A 13,298-nucleotide genomic window follows, 5' to 3' on the forward strand; every position below is an offset into this window, starting at 1 on the left:
GAAAGTATACTTATTTTATACAAATGTTTGACATTTTAAAAGCAATTAGATAAAGCTCTTTACAAATTGACTTTGATTATACATTGGAGCTAGAAAAAGCACACATTTATTATATATTAATACATACGTACATGGACATCCAGAAACATAAAGACAAACATAAAGACAATTTTGAGACAATTTGTCTCAAAATTTTATCCACTAGACAGGTACAATTAAGTTCTATTAAAAAGTACTTTTATTTCCTACATCTAGATCTGTTACAATATCTGCAAGTGTTTTGAGATGAACAGGGAAAATTTGCAGATTGTAAAAAGGGTAGGTGTACTTTGAATTGTTTCTAGAGCTACATCTCTGTTCTCATAAAGAGTAGATTTGTAAGACAACTATCTTTATTATTATTATTATTCAAAGAATTTCATTATAACCTGAATAGCAAGAGACGAGCAAATTTTCAGTTTGTGTCTTTGTATCAGGAAGATCTTCGAAAGTTAATCAAAAGACTGGTATAGTTAAAGTCTTTAGAATATTTTAGTAAATCATTTTACAAAGTTTTCAGAATGTTTTTATGTCCCTCTGGATTCATAGTTTCATTTTTTAGGTTGAATGAAAAGTTCTGATCAGTCTTTGACTATCAGCTTCCAATCTGATCAACTTCTCACCATTGAGTTAATTTAAAAAAAAAAAAATCCTTTCAGGTATTCTGTTAGGTTTCAGCCAGGACAAACAGAATATATTCCCAGCAGTTTTGAACAACTCCATGAAAACAAGAGTTTTCCCCAGAGAGGCTGCAAAACATACTACTCTCCCAAGATATAGAGGAACTCCCAAAGATAAATTAAAAGATGCTTGGGGCTGGTGCATGGGGATGATCCAGAGAGACGATATAGGGTGGGAGGTGGGAGGGGGGTTCATGTTTGGGAACTCATGTACACCCGTGGTGGATTCATGTCAATGTATGGCAAAACCGATACAGTATTGTAAAGAAAAATAAAGTAAAAATAAAAATTTAAAAAAATAAAAAAAAATAAAGACAATCCTCTAGGCTAATGATAGGGAGCATGTCCCACCAGATAGCAAGTCTTCTTATAAAGATACTAAAGCTAAAATAATGTGGTATTGTGAAAAAATAAACAAATAGATAAATGGAATGAAAAATAAATAAACAAAAAGACTTTGTTAATTCTCCTGAGTTGGCAACAGTGGTAGGACCCTAGCCACAAATGAATACTAACTCACATTTCTGTACAGTTATATCAAGGAACAAATGGGGTGCACCCCCTATTTCTCTCTGGCCAGAGCTTGGAGGTTCACAACCTGACAGTTGCCAAGCCAAGTTATCAGGATTCAGAATCATATGGGAAAAAAAAAAAAGGCAATAACTGTCCCTTGGAGAGAAAGAATGGACAATCGATGGGTACCTTAAAAAAAAAAAAATTCAAGTCAACATTCAAAGATCTAATTCTTAGAAGTGATTTTTTGCCTGTCAATCTGGATTTCGAAATAAAAGGGCAACATGAAAGGGGCAAAAAAAAAAAAAAAAAAAGGGCAACATGAAAGAAGGGTAACCCTTCTTTCTTAAATAGGCATCACAGATACATATCTGAAAGAACTGACTTTGCTGAGAATTCCTTTCTGGCTTCTGCCAGTTTTCCCAGAATCCCATCTGCTGGTTCTGGAGTCAGTGTTAGTGTCCCAGTGGGTCTCATTCTGTTCACCAAACACCTTTATAAGAGGAAACATAATTTTCCTTCCACCCTTTATGATGAAATCTAGACTAAGACCCGTTTTTCTCCATAGCATCTCATAAATGGATATGTTTACTTAGGATATAATTTCTCCGTTCTGAGCACAGTGATTCAAGATTATTTTTGGTACATTTAGCCTGATTCTTTAATCTTGAAATTTTATTTATCTGAGGTTTCACATTGGATTCAGTACAAATTAAGTGAGACCCAGCTAATTTTTGGGAAGTCTTCAGACTCATCCCAGAAAAGGAAATGCTGAAATAAAGTCTGAAACCTCATAATATAAAAACTGAAGAGCTAGTATCCAATAATGAATATCTCTAGGAAGATAGCACTAGAATTCAAGGGACTCAACAGGTACTCACTATTGATTGGTTGTTGCTCTTAGAAGCCTTGAGGGGTCTCATTTAGTTACCTCTTCAGGCCACAGAACTGTTAAAAGATAAACTGAGGCATATTAAAAATTGCAATAGTTTATTAGAGCAAAAATTATATCAAGCAACAGACAATCTAATAGAAAGGAGCTTGGAGGAGCTGTACAAAATGAAATATTTAATAAGGAAGAAGTGAGTAGGAACAAATATGTTATATTAGGAAAAAAGTAAATTGATTATTATAAGGTTGCTCTCTTTTAGAACTGGCGAGGATCTGTCAGACAGATTACCTAACTAGTGCTGATCAGCCAATTTCTGGCTAACTTGTTTAACATTTCATTTCTCTGAGAGCCAAAAACGTGATTGTCTCAGCTTGGAGATGTGGAGCTTAAGTGACTCCATTTTGGGCCTATTATCTTGTTTTTAATGGTGGATATGCTTGTAGAAATGGTGTAGCCATCATAGTAAACAAAAGTGTCAGAAATGCAGTACTTGGATGCAAGTAATTGGATGCAATCTCAAAAATGACAGAATAAACTCTGTTCCTTTCCAAGGTAAACCATTGAATATCATAGTAATCAAAGTCTGTGCCCCAAAAGTAATGATGAAGCAGATGAAGTCTAATGGTTCTCTGAAGACCTATAAGATCTTGGAGAACGAACACTCAAAAAAGATGTCTTTTTCATTATAGGGGACTGGAATGCAGAAGTACAAAGTCAAGAGATTTATGGAGTAATGGGGAAATTTTGCCTTGGAGTACAAAATTAAGCAGGGGAAAGGGTAACACAGTTTTGCCAAGAGAACGCACTGGTCATAGCAAACACCCTTCTCCAACAACACAAGAGAAGGCTACATATGAACATCATAGATGGTCCATACAAAAATCAGATTGATTGTATATTTTTGCAGCCAAAGATGGAGAAGCTCTATACAGTCAACAAAAACAAGACCAGGAGCTGACTGTGGTTCAGGTCATGAACCCCTTATTTTCAGTTTCAGATGTAAATTGATGAAAGTAGGGAAAACAGCTAGACAATTCAGGTATGACCTAAATCAAATTCCTTACGATTATACAGTGGAAGTGAGAAATAGATTAAAGGGATTAGACCTGATAGACAGAGTGTGTGAAGAACTAATGGAAAAGGTTCCTGACATTGTACTGAAGGCAGGGAACAAGACTGTCCTCTAGAAAAAGAAATGCAAGAAGGCAAAATGGTTGTCTGAGGAGGACTTACAAATAGCTGAGAAAAGAAGAGAAGCTAAAGGCAAAGGAGAAAAGGGAAGATAGACCCATTTGAATGCAGAGTTCCAAATAATAGAAAGGAGAGATAAGAAAGCCTTCCTCAGTGATCAATGCAAAGAAACAAAAGAAGAAAATGGAATAGGAAAAACTAGAGATACCTTAAAGAAAATTAAATATAACAAGGAAGCATTTCATGCAAAGATGGGCATAATAAAAGGCAAATGTCATGGATCTAACCGAAGCAGAAAATATTAACAATAGGTGGCAAGGATACATAGAAGAACTTCATCTTCTGTGAAGATGATTTTCATGATCCAAAAGACTACAATGGTGTGATCACTACCTAGAGCCAGACATCCTGGAATGCGAAGTCAAGTGGGCCTTAGGAAGCATCACTACCAACAAAGTTAGTGGAGGTGAAGGAATTCCACTTGAGCCATTTCAAATCCTATTTGATGATTCTGTAAAAGTGCTGCACTCACTAGGCCAGCAAATTTGAGAAACTCAGCAGTGGCCACAGGACTGGAAAACATCAATTTTCCTTCCAATCCCAAAGAAAGTTGATGCCTTAAATTGCTCAAACTACTGCACAATTTCATTCATTTTACACACTAGTAAAGTAATGCTCAAAATTCTCCAAGACAGACTTCAACAGTACATGAACCATGAACTTCCAGATGTTCAATCTGGATTTGAAAAAGGCAGAAGAACCAGAGATCAAATTGTCAACATCTACCGGATCATGGACAAAGCAAGAGAGTTCCAGATAAAACGTCTATTTCTGCTTTATTGACTATGCTAAAGCCTTTGACAGTGTGGATCACAACAAACTGGAAAATTCTTAAAGAGATAAAAATACAGACCACCTGACCTGACTCCTGAGAAATTTGTATGCAGGTCAGGAAGCGACAGTTAGAGCTGGACATGGAAAAACAGACTGTTTCCAAATTGGGAAAGGAGTATTTCAAGGATTTATATTGTCACCCTGTTTATATAACTTATATTCAGATAACGTCATGAAAAATGCTGAGTTGTATGAAGCATAAGCTTGAATCAACATTGCTGGAAGAAATACCAACAACCTCAGAAATGCAGAAGACATCACCCTTATGGTAGAAAGTGAAGAGGAACTAAAGAGCCTCTTGATGAAAGTGAAAAAGGAGAGTGAAAAAGTTGGCTTTAAACTCAGCACTCAGAAAATTAAGACCATGGCATATGATTTCATCACTTGAGGCAAATAGATAGGGAAACAATGGGAACAGTGAGAGGCTTTATATTTTGGAGCTCCAAAATCACTGCAGATGATGATTACAGTCAAGAATTAAAAGATGCTTGTTCCTTGGAAGAAAAGCTATGACCAATCTAGACAGTATATTAAAAAGCAGAGATATTACTTTGCCAACAAAGGCCTGTGTAGCCGAAGCTATGGTTTTTCCAGTAGCCATGTTTGGATGTAAAAGAGTTGGAGTATAAAGAAAGATGAATGTTGATGAATTGATGCTTTTGAAGTGTGGTGTTGGAGAAGGCTGTTGAGAGTCCCTTGGACTGCAAGGAGATCCAACCAGGCCTACCTAAAGGAAATCAGTCCTGAATATTCATTGGAAGTACTGATGTTGAAGCTGAAACTACAGTAGTTTGGCCACCTGATGTGAAGAACTGACTCATTGGAAAAGCCACTGATGCTGGGAAAGATTGAAGGTGGGAGGAGAAGGGAATGAAAGAGGAAGAGATGGCTGGATGGCATCACTGACTCTATGGACCTGAGTTTGAGTGAGCTCAGGAACTGGAGATTGACCAGGAAGCCTGGTGTGCTGCAGTCCGCAGGGTCAAAAATAGTCTCATTTGACTAAGCGACTGAACTGAACTGATACTTTTGTTTTTAGTGTATTGAGGAAGGAAGGAGCTCATGTTCTCATCAATTCAGTTCAGTTCAGTAACTCAGTCATGTCTGACTCTTTGCGACCCCATGAATCGCAGCACACCAGGCCTCCCTGTCCATCACCAACTTCCGGAGTTCACTCAGACTCATGTCCAACGAGTCAGTGATGCCATCCAGCCAGCTCACCCTCTGTTGTCCCCTTCTCCTCCTGCCCCCAATCCCTCTCAACATCAGAATCTTTTCCAATGAGTTAATTCTTCGCATGAGGTGGCCAAAGTACTGGAGTTTCAGCTTTAGCATCATTCATTCCAAAGAACACCCAGGGTTGATCTCCTTCAGAATGGACTGTTTGGATCTCTTTGAAGTCCAAGGGATACTCAAGAGGCTTCTCCAACACCACAGTTCAAAAACATCAATTCTTCAGCCCTCAGCTTTCTTCACAGTCCAACTCTCACATCAGTACATGACCACTGGAAAAACCATAGTCTTGGCTAGATGGACCTTTGTTGGCAAAGTAATGTCCCTGCTTTTCAATATGCTGTCTAGATTGGTCATAACTTTCCCACCAAAGAGTAAGTGTCTTTTAATATCATGGCTGCAGTCACCATCTGCAATGATTTTGGAGCCTCCAAAAAAGAGTCTGACTCTCTTTCCACTGTTTTCCCATCTATTTCCCATGAAGTGACGGGACCAGATGCCATGATCTTTGCTTTCTGAATGTTGAGCTTTAAGCCAACTTTTTCACTATCCTCTTTCACTTTCATCAGGTGGCTCTTTAGTTCCTTTTCACTTTCTGCCATAAGGGTAGTGTCATCTGCATATCTGAGGTTATTAATATTTCTCCCAACAATCTTGATTCCAGCTTGTGCTTCTTCCAGCCCAGCGTTTCTTATGATGTACTCTGCATAGAAGTGAAGTAAGCAGGGTGACAATATACAGCCTTGACGTACTCCTTTTCCCATTTGGAACCAGTCTGTTTTTCCATGTTCAGTTCTAACTGTTGCTTCCTGACCTGCATATAGGTTTCTCAAGAGGCAGGTCAGGTGGTCTGGTATTCCTATCTCTCTCAGAATTTTCCACAGTTTATTGTGATCCACAGAGTCAAAGGCTTTGGCATAATCAAGAAGGCAAAAATAGATGCTTTTCTGGAACTCTCTTGCTTTTTTGATGTTTCAGCAGATTTTGACAATTTGATCTCTGGTTCCTCTTCCTTTTCTAAAACCAGCTTGAACATCTGAAAGTTCATGGTTCACATATTACTGAAGCCTGGCTTGGAGAATTTTGACATTACTTTACTAGCATGTGAGATGAGTCCAATTGTGCGGTAGTTTGAGCATTCTTTGGCATTGCCTTTCTTTGGGATTGGAATGAAAACTGACCTTTTCCAGTCCTGTGGCCACTGCTGAGTTTTCCAAATTTGCTGGCATATTGAGTGAGGCATGTTCACAACATCATCTTTCAGGATTTGAAATAGCTCAACTGGAATTCCATAACCTCCACTAGCTTTGTTTGTAGGGGTTCTTTCTAAGACCCACTTGCCTTCATATTGCAGGATGTCTAGCTCTGTTCCCATTACTTCATTGCAAATACATGGCAAAACCATAGAAATGGTTAGGGACTTAATTTTAGGAGGCTTCAAAATCACTGAAGACAGTGACTGTAGCCTTGAAACTAAAGATGCTTGCTCCTTGGTAGAAAAACTATGTCCAACCTAGACAGCATATTGTAAAGCGGAGACTTTACCAGCAAACGTCCATCTATTCAAAGCTATGGTTTTTCCAGTAGTCATGTATGGATGTGAGAGCTGGACTATAAAGAAAGCTGAATCCTGAATATTTAATGCTTTTCACCTGTGGTGTTAGAGAAGACTCTTGAGACTCCCTGGACTGCAAGGAGATCCAACAAGTCAATCATAAAGGAAATCAGTCCGAATATTCAGTGGAATGACTGATGATGAAGCTGAAACTCTAATACTTTGGTCACCTGATGCGAATGACTCATTGGGAAAGACCTCGATGCTGGGAAAGATTGAAAGTGGGAGGAGAAAGGGATGACAGAGGATGAGATGGCTGGATGGCATCACTGACTCAATGGACATAAATTTGAGTAGGCTCCAGGAGTTTGTGATGGACAAGGAAGCCTGGCTTTCCCCATGTGGTCCGTGGTGTTACCAATTGTAGACATGACTGAGGGACTGAAATGAACTGAACTGAAGTACACAAAAAGAAGCATAATATAACTCACTGGAAAGTTTAAGACTTTGGCCCACCACTTCAACCACATGTCCCTCCATCCTAACAAACAGAGAGGGGGCCCCAGAACTCTAGAGAATTTGATTCACTTTCCTATGTGTTTTTTAATGGTGAATTGCAGTACTAATACACTATTTGTATTTTACTTCCCTTATTGCTTCTCAATTCCCAAATACCTATTCTGTTATTAATAACAATCTATATAGATGGGGAAACAGAGGATGATATGGTTAGATAAGCATCACTGCCTCAATGAACATCATTTTGAGCAAACTTCAGGAGACAGTAGAGGAAAAAAAGAGTGTGATAGGCTATTGTCCATGGGGCCACAAAGAGCTGGACACAACTGAGTCACTGAACAACAACAAAACTAGTGGCAATGGCAGAGCCTGGTGAAAGAGAATGAAGTAAACAGAGTCAAAGGCCAACTAAGATCCTGCTCTAGCCTTCATTAACTGTGTGACACTGAGGATATTAATTTACTTCTGTAAGCTTCAGGTTTATCATCTAGAAAATAATGAGAAGTATTTAGAATCACATCATAGAATTTATGTGAACATTAAAAATGATAATGAACATAAAATACTTACCACAGTACATGGAAATAGTAAATTCACAACAAAATAAGTATTGTAAGTCCCAGATTGGTTTATCAGTAGATAAACCTTCCTGGACTTGAGCCCTAACCACACTATTTTCTTCGCTTTTCCCATCTGTTAAATTAGAATTATAAAGTCGACAAATCAAGATTTTTAGGTGAAATGCTTAGTCTGACACCCAAGGTTTCAGAATTCATAGGGTTAGGGATGGAAAAGATAAGACATTCTTAAATATTTTTCTTTGCTGCTGCTGCTGCTGCTGCTGCTGCTGCTGCTGCTAAGTCGCTTCAGTCGTGTCCAACTCTGTGAGACCACAGAGATGGCAGCCCACCAGGCTCCCCCATCCATGGGATTCTCCAGGCAAGAACACTGGAGTGGGTTGCCATTTCCTTCTGCAATGCATGAAAGTGAAAAGTGAAAGTGAAGTTGTTCAGTCGTGTCCGACTCCTAGCGACCCCATGAACTGCAGCCTACCAGACCCCTCCATCCATGGGATTTTCCAGGCCAGAGTACTGGAGTGGGGTGCCATTGCTTTCTCCGATATTTTTCTTTAACCATACTTAATAAATTCAACTTACATTATCCTGTCAAAGATATAATCAATTTTATTTTTTGGTAACTCTAGAATTAAAATCCTACAAGTAACATTGTTTCTTAATGTTTAATAGCTAAATCTGCATATTATTCTTTGGATTACAAAAGAGCTGAGACTTACTACTTGGGCCCCAGTCAGAGAAATACAGGAGAGACTTTCAGTGGGGAAAGAGATAGTTGAGGAAAATTGTGCATATTCTTTTCTCAACTGAGTTGACTTTGTAATTAATTCCAAAATCAATTTTGAATCAATAATTGTTTGGCATTTTATATTAGTTGTTAAAATTATGAGAAAAGGTAGAAAGAAAAGCACATGACTTAGAAATTGCTTTTGACTACACCAAAGGCCTTCTTCCCAGGTGACCCAGTTAGTAAATAATCTGCCTGCAATGCAAAAGACCCAAGTTCAATTCCTGGGTGGGGAAGATACCCTAGAGATGGAGATGGCAATCCATTCCAATATTTTTGCCTGGGAAATTCCATGGAGAGAGGAGCCTGGTGGGCTATATTTCATGGGGTCGCAAAAATTCAGACATGACTTTGTGACTACATCATATCAAAGGTACACTGAAAGCTAAAAGTTGGACACTGTGACTGCTAAAATGATACAGTGCTTTGAAGAAACACAAAGGATTGGGGTAAGTTCACTTGCAGGTTGCATGATATGAGCTGGTAAGCCCTGATAGTTACTGATCCCTTCCTTGTGTTTATTTTCTCCTATTTATCAGCATTTCAGTTCATAATATTGCCTCTTGCTTATATCCTTAAAATTTTGACGGGGGAAAAAAGGAGAGGGTATTTTAGAAAGAGTCCCAGGTTTTCAAGATATAGTGAGGTAGATTTGTCTTTCAAAATTTCCTTCACACTCTCAGCCATTTATCACAAAATATTCCAGCACATGCCTCTAAAGCAGAATAAAGATCCAGCTATCTTTCAGAAGAGCTACTTTGTTTGCATATTCAGGCACCATATTGATTTTAATCTTAACAATTTTGCAAAATCCTAACAGTGTTGTAGTTTGTATGCCAGATCTTAATCTAACAGATGTGTTTCAGATCAGAGGGATCATGAGAAGTTGGAGGGAATTCCGCAGTAACAGTAACTGCACATTAGATCACAAAAACTGTTCCTCATGACATCCTTATTTGTATGTAAAGATTCAGGCCTGACTGGCTGATGAAATATATAGGAAAAAATATTATGATAAATATTTAAAATAAATATATATATGACATAGGTATAAACTAAATATTCAAATTAGTAAAATTTTTCTGCATTTTACATACTATATATACATTTTATCTATAAACAGTAAATTATTTCTTTATATATGTGTGTATATCTATCCAAACACACAAACAAACATATATATGGGGTATAAACATGCATATATATTTACATACTTTAGTGGAAGAATTGTAGAAAATTGCTTGTTATGTTGTTTTAAATCTACTCTTATCTTTCTTTTCATTCCCTCCCAAGGAAGTAAAGTTATGATTATGGTAAGCAAAGTTTAAAAAGCAACATTTAATCTCAAAAAATGTAAGCAAAAGCTTAAGTAAACAAATGAAGTCTTTTAAAAATTTTTGAAAGGACAGTAATTTCTTACGTTATTTAGAAAACATTATACAGTATCTGACACTTAGTAGGTGTTAATTCTCATCAATGAGTGAGTAAATTAGTTAATGAATGAAAATAATATTTAAAGAATTATTGGATCCAAGTATCTATGCTTCATTTTACTGCACTCACAAGCATATAAACATATTTTGTTTTCCTATTTCTGGAGGAGGACACTTAGATTCAATACTATGTGTCACGTTTCATGGGCTAATTGTTTTGTGAGGAACACTTTAATTGGAAGCCAAACAACATAAGCATTTCACTAAGGACATATCAAACAAGCTCACATTCATGAACATCACAAAGAGAAATGTGTTTCACGGCTTATGACCAACCAGTGATTTTATCTTTTTGCAGACTATGCTGACCACTTATTCTATACTGAACAGTAGATGGAATATACGAGAGCTAATGAGTGTTTTGTTGAAACTTTATGCCAATTTAGTCCTTTAAGTGTTCATGGTGGATCATGATCTTGAGAACTAAGAGGATTAAATATGTATGCATATTAATTTTGACGTTTGCCACCATATTTAAAAAAAATTTCAATCACAAAATTTCCATTAGACAAACAAAAAATTACTGAGTTAAACAAAAGAAAATACTGAGAAACATTTAATGAGAAAAGCTTATTGAGTTAAAGAAGTCCCTTTTTGCAAAATTCAGGCCAAGATTGAAGAAAGTAGGGACAACCGCTAGGCCATTTAGGTTCAACCTAAATCATCCCTTATGACTGATATCCCTCATGACCTAAATCATATCCCCTTATACAGAGGAGGTGACAAACATATTGAAGGGACTGATCTGGTAGGCAGAGTGCCGGAAGAAATATAGACAGAGGTTCACAATTGTACATGAGGTAGTGATCAAAATCTTTTCAAAGAAGAAATGCAAGAAGGCAAAGTAGTTATCTGAGCAGGATTTATAAATAGTTGAGGAAAGAAGTGAAAAGCAAGCAAGAAAGGAAAAGCTATGCCCAGCTAAATACAGAGTTCCAGAGATGAGCAAAGAGATTTAAGAAGGCCTTCTTAAATGAATAATTCAAAGAAAAAGAGGAAAACAGTAGAATAAGAAAAACTAGAGATGTCTTCAAGGAAATTGGAGATCCCAAGGGAACATTTCATACAAGGATGGGTATGATACAGAACAGAAATGATGTGGACCTAACAGAAGTAGAAGAGATTGAGAAGAGGAGGCAAGAATACACAGAATAACTGTACAAATAAAAGATCTTTTGACTTAGATAGCCACGATGGTGTAGTCAATCAACTAAAGTTATACATCCTGGTGTGTGAAGTCAAGGGGCCTAAGGAAGCATTACTACAAACACAGCAAGTGGAGGTGGTGGAATTCCAGCTGAGTTGTTTAAAATCCTAGAAGATTTAAAATCCTAATAGCTATTTAAATCCTGTTAAAGTTCTATGCTCAATATATCAACTAATTTGGAAAGCTCAGCAGTGGCCACAGGATTGCAAAAGGTCAGCTTTAATTCCAATCTGAAAGAAGGGCAATCTGAAACTGCCACACAATTGTGTTCATTTCTCATGTTAGGAAGGTTATATTCAAAATCTTTCAAGCTAGACTTCGGCAGTATGTGAACCAAGAATTTTCAGATATACCAGCTGGATTTAGAAAGGACAGAGGGACCAGAGATCAAATTTCCAACATCCATTGGATCATAGAGAAATCAAGAGAATTAATATATATATATACATATATATATATATATTTATTTATTTATTTATTTCTCCTTCATTGACTATGCTAAAGACTTTTTGTGGATCACAACATATCATGGAAAATTCTTAGAGATGGGGATACCAGACTACCTTACCTGCCTCCTGAGAAAGCTGTATGCACCTCAAGAAGCAACAATTAGAACTGGACATGGAACAACAGACTGGTTCCAAAATGGGAAAAGAGTACATCAAGGCTGCATATTGTCACCTGCTTATTTAGCTTGTATGTAGAGTACATCTTCACAACTAAGGGATTGTGCAAAATTCCAGGCTAGATGAAGCAAAACAAGGAATAAAAATTGTCAGGAGAAATATCAATAACCTCAGATATGCAGATGACACCACCCTTATGGCAGAAAGTGAAGAAGAACCAACTAAAGAGCCCCTTGATGAAAGTGAAAGATGGGAGTGAAAAAGTTGGGTTTAAATTCAACATTCAAAAAACTAAGATTATGGCATCTGGTCCCATCACTTCATGGCAAATATATGGGGAAACTGGAAACTTTTATTGACTTTTATTTTTGAGGGCTCCAAAATCACTGCAGATGGTGATTGCAGTCATGAAAGTAAAAGACACTTACTCCTTGGAAGAAAAGCTATGACCAACCTAGACAGCATATTAAAAAGCAGAGACATTATTTGCTGACAAAGGCCAATTTGGTCAAACCTGTTTTTTCCAGTAGTCATGTATGGATGTGAGAGTTAGACTATAAAGAAAGCTGAATGCTGAAGACTGATGCTTTTGAACTGTGGTGTTGAAGAAGACTCTTGAGTCCCCTGAACTGCAAGGAGATCAAACCAGTCAATTCCAAAGAAAAGCAACCCTTGGTTTTCATTGAAAGGACTGAAGTTAAATTGAAACTCCAATACTTTGGTCACCTGATGCAAAGAATTGCGTCATTGGAAAAGATCCTGTTGCTGGGGAAGATTGAAGGAGTAGGGGACGACAAAGGATGAGATGGTTGGATGGCATCAGCGACTTGATGGACATAAGTTGAGCAAGCACCAGGAGTTGGTGATGGACAGGGAAGCCTGGCCTACTGCAATCCATGGTGTCACAGAGTTGGACATGACTGACTGACTGAACTTACTGACTGACTGCTCCTTGGAAGAAAAGATTTGACAAATCTACACAGTGTATTAAAAGGCAGAGACATCAATTTGCTGACAAGGGTCTGTATACTCAAAGCTATAATTTTCCCATGGTCATGTATGGATGTCTACATTTGACCATAAAGAAGGCTGTG

Source organism: Capra hircus, chromosome 19, assembly GCF_001704415.2.
Source record: "Capra hircus breed San Clemente chromosome 19, ASM170441v1, whole genome shotgun sequence".
Lineage (NCBI taxonomy): Eukaryota > Metazoa > Chordata > Mammalia > Artiodactyla > Bovidae > Capra > Capra hircus.